The 4,745-nt window shown below is 37.3% G+C and overlaps 1 long non-coding RNA gene across 2 annotated transcripts; it reads right to left on the bottom strand.

The window, feature by feature from the left end:
- Positions 1-590: 590 nt before the first annotated feature.
- LOC145814257 (uncharacterized) lies at positions 591-4,520 on the bottom strand. Of its 2 annotated transcripts, XR_014357602.1 has the most exons (3): positions 4,385-4,520; positions 1,264-1,309; positions 591-1,133 (listed from the first exon to the last, which is right to left on the bottom strand). It is a non-coding gene; the product is annotated as an uncharacterized LOC145814257 (long non-coding RNA). The 2 variants fall into 2 exon arrangements; XR_014357601.1 differs by having other exon boundaries at positions 591-1,309.
- Positions 4,521-4,745: the final 225 nt, after the last annotated feature.

The following is a 4,745-nucleotide window of genomic DNA, read 5'->3' as shown; positions in this document are numbered from 1 at the left end:
GAATTGTCCAAACAGTTCAAACAAATTTTCTATCTGTTGAAATCTATTCGAACAGTTGCCTATCTGTTGGCACCTGTTCGAACAGCCACCAATCTGCCTATATAAAGGCTGCTTCTAGCAATTCATTTTATTCAATTTTTTCCTTAGAATTTCGTCTTTCTTCTTCTGTTCTTCCTATGCTCTTACATCTACTTCTACATTTATATTTTAGGAAGAAAAAGAGAGAGTTACAACAGAGTTTTGGTTCACCAAGCTTGAATTTGTAGTGCTGCAAATTTAAGTGTTAGTCGTTGCATCCTGAAAAGTAGACGCCGGTAAAACTCAAAGCATCGGAGCGAGGGAGAAATTTACTTTAAGGAGATTGTGTCCAACACAAGCCTCGACATTATTTTCTATAAGCTTTTAATTCAGGAAATAATTTATATAATTATTTTTCTGAATTATTTATTTTATTGTTTATTTAATTTCTACATTTAATTTACACACACACTACTCTGGGTATAACAAGTAGTTCATCGTTTGGTTAGAAAAGTAAATGTGAGATTTATAGTAAAATACACATAATTTTTAGTCAACTAATCCAGAGACTATTTATCTTAGAATTAACATTTCTTTACATTATTGTAATACTCTTTTATCCAGTCCGTTTAAATAAACATGTGCCCCTGCTTTCACTAAACCTAATCTGCTCCAAATTAGAAATGAAATCATTTACTGAATGGAACAACCCTAATGAATTAAATTTCACCAAACAAGTTAATTCTTGTCTTCACAAGATCACATAGTTCCTCCATGTCTGGTTGAGTATCATTAAACACACAATCATTCATATGTTTTCAAATTGACCAAAAGATTGTAAGAGGAATGGCTCTCCCGATCTTTCCTTTGAGCTTCTTCCATTTGAATCCAGACCACCAATGAAGAACTCCTTCCACCGAACCGGACATTGCCCATTGGATCCCCCACCATTTCACTATTGCAGACCACACCCCCCAAACAATTGGACATAGCAACAACAGATGGTTAACACTTTCAATATCAGATTTACAGAATAAACAGACTGTATTAGCACTTCCATTCAACACTCCAATTCGTCGTAAAAACACAAAGGTTTTCATTTCCCTTTCCATGATCTAACAAACCATACAATGAATTGAACTTTAGGGGAGGTTACATTATTCTATAACAAATCAAGAATTTTCATAAAAGACCCATAAGGAGAAGAATCAGACCAATTATAAGCTGAAGAGACACTGAACTCACCTGAGGGAGAAGCATTCCACCTAATTCTGTCTGCTTGATTCATATTCTGATTTGAAGGTTACATTTTATAAACATTATAAACATAATAGTTGGAAATTCTGATGTTGAATGGAATATAGATAGAACTCTTTTTTAGCAAGGGATGAAATCAAAATTGAAATGAAAATTAAAGGTATATGAGAGAGGGAAAATGAAACGAAAATGAAAGGAGGAAACAGTATTTTTAAACTACCAAACAGAAACAAGTTTTCTGTATTTTCATCTTAAATCATTGTGAAGAAGACCAAAAATCACTGTGATCTCAATTTCATTTTTAAATTAATGTTTTTTTTTTCCTCTATATTTATTATATTTATTTATGAAATTTCCATGAAGATTTTTTCAAATTAAAATTCTTCATTAAGTGATTGCTCCTACTAAACCCAAGCTACCCCAAGCTACTAATATATATATATATATATATCCCCAACATCCTGTGAATTTCATGTTGATTTTTTTTAAATCTCACAAAATCCTCTCAATGTCCTTGCTGATGTAATAATTAATGTGCAACTGATTGATTAGCTAAGATGCTAAAAATGAGTTAATCCTCATGCAGCTCTGCCTGAAGAACAATACAGCAATTATTTATTTATTTATTTTTTTTTGTGGTGAGCAACCAGCAACCATTGTCTTTAAAGGCTTTGCCTTTTTGCATACAAAAAAGAGACTGGTGAAGTAAAAAATCACATGATAATTAAAGAATGACATAAATGAAGCAAATAAGCAATATTGGTTCTATAAACAAATCAATTTTGTTTTGTTTTGTGCACACCTGAATATTAGTAGTCACTGCACTTTTATTGTATCTAATGATGATGTAAAGAAAGCCATCTTCTTTTTGACATTGGTGATTCAAATGTATGTACCATCTAACTAACTAGAAATGTTATGGGTTCCATGACTAATTCATTCTATTGGGATTCATATATCTTCTTTTGACTTAGCAGCTGAATGATTTCAGTCTAACACTAACTCACACACCACAAAAACAAAGACTTAACTCAGATCCATTTCCAGGCAGATATTGCCAAAATCTCCATCAGGGCTTACCTAAGAGCACCCTCCTCTTTCTCTTCAAAAGAGCCAATATGGCTTCACGGTCATAGTGTTTGTTGTTGTTGTTGTCCTCCACCTCCTCCTGAAAAGCAGCCAATATGGCCTTAAAGTCAAGATGGTGGTTGTCCTCCTCCTCCTCCTCCTCCTCCTCCTCTTCCTCTGTCTCTGCCTCTTGCTCCTCCTCCTCCTCATCACCATTATCATCATCATCATGAACATTAGGCAATTTCAACAAGAAAAGGCAGGCCCCATCCATGGAATACCCAGACACCGGAAGGCGTAGCAGAGGCACATGACATACCTTCATCCTTTTCATAAACATCAGTCCATATTTCTGCAGTGACAGAGCTGATGTCTTGAAATTCAGAGAACACTCCTTGAACTTCACAAGGCTGTCACCATCCAAGCGAAGCTTGACTGCCCTTTTTTTTTGCCTGAATCAGTTATCACAATGCTCTCACCCATGGGCTGGTCACGGACCACCAGCTTCAATAGTGCTTCTCTTTCTGCTGCAGCTCTTAGGCAAAACATTCTCAATTTATTTGATACTCTTATCGCCTCGGCTTTTGTACTAGTTGCCACTATTTCTTGATCGAATTCAGTTGTTATTGGATGTAGATTACGTGGTGAGCAGAGAAAGGAAATGGTTTCGAGTTTTTGGCCAAACATCACACCCCATTTAAAGGTGCAGGATTCATCAACAATCCTCCCGTCGGGAACCTCTATATGCAGAGACCGAATTCCTTCAAGTTTTTCAAGGTAACTGAGAACAGGAAATTCCAGAGACAGTGAGGTCAACAAATTGGATTTGGTTTTGGGTTTGGAATTGGAATTCTATGTCCAACATGAGCTTGAAACAGACACGGTTTGAACTTGAGGGATTAGGGAAGCGAAGAGCTTCGAGAGGACAGAGCAGCGACACAGCCATTTGACATTGGAGATTTTGTTCAAGATGTGGAGGACAATGTCTTCCGGTAGCCAACTGAACAACCCTTCCTCCTCCTCCATTTTCATTTCTTCCTCAGGGCACATATCTTTCTCTCTCTCAAGATTATCCAAGAAAATTGTTGGGTGGTTTTCAAAGCCTGAATCTTGAAACTTTCTCAATCCAATTAAACAATCTCTAAAGAACTAATTAATGAGTATGGGACCTTGAACTAAAGTTTGAATTTAAGCTTGAAACATGATGTTTCCTCTCTCTCTCTAGATCGCTCTTCTCCAAGAAATTGTTGCTGTGATCCTAACGAACTCTATACAATCATCAAGAGCATGGAAATGACTTGGGTAGCATTAGGCCGGTCTTTCATGCTATTTATTATATCTTGTCAACCTTCCCTTTACACATGACCCGGGTAGCATTAGGCCGGTCTTTCTGCGTCAGGATCCTCTAAAGTGAAAATCCTGAAGTCATCTCCTAGAGTGATCCATCCAACGGCTGAAATTAAACCTCACCAAAACGACGTCGTTTTGGTGAGTAATTCGAAAAGAAAGAAAAAAAAAAATTCAGCTTTTGTTCAAAAGTTTCTGCAAATATGAAGCATTAGAGATAGAGATAGAGAGAGAGAGAGAGAGGCTGAGAGGAGGGAGAAACCCTTCCCACCCCCGACGTGCCGCGGCCGCTTAATTTTTGAAGCAGCTCCTTTTCTCCTCAATAGCATCATCTTCCAAGAATTTTCCCAATTTCTCAACAATCTCACCTACTTCAGTCAGCCACCTCTCAACATCTGATTCAATGAGTTCCCCATTTCTTTTGGCTACATACCCTCCTTCAACCCTAGATCTCTTATCTTGCAATTTCTCATGTAATTCTCTGATGTTTTTCACATTTTTATTGTAGTGAAACAGATAACCAAATTGATTGGTGATGGGAGGGAATATGAAATCCAATAGTTTCGAAGCAACTGGAGCAATCATGGAAATATAACTCATTTTTCTCTCTTATTTTCACTTTTCTTCAGATCATCAAAATGACAATATAAAAAGCAAAATCAAAGAGTATGTGACAGGAGCTTTTAAAGCTTACCTATCTCTCTCGCTTTGCTTTTGCTTGCCTTCCCAAATGAAAAAGTTTCAATCTGTTGGAGTATGGCGTGGCAGCGGCGGCGGCGGCAGTGGCGCGTCGGGGGTGGGAGGGGCTCCTCCTCTCAGCCCTTCACTCCCTCTCTAATGCTTCATATTTGCAGAACCCTTGACGTTTTGAACCAAAGCTTTTTTTTTTTTTTTTTTTCTTCAAATTACTTAGAAAAATGAGGTTAATTTCAACCATTCCATGGACCACTCTAGGCGATGATTTTAGGTTTTCACTTCAGAGGATCCTCACGCGGTCTTTCATGCTATTTATTATATTTTGTCAAGCTTTCCTTTACACCCCCACGTCTATACGT

The sequence above is a fragment of the Camellia sinensis genome, unplaced genomic scaffold (assembly GCF_055761805.1).
Source record: "Camellia sinensis isolate YWXY unplaced genomic scaffold, ASM5576180v1 Unanchor1, whole genome shotgun sequence".
Classification (NCBI taxonomy): Eukaryota; Viridiplantae; Streptophyta; class Magnoliopsida; order Ericales; family Theaceae; genus Camellia; species Camellia sinensis.
This window is presented reverse-complemented; position numbering and strand designations above follow the sequence as displayed.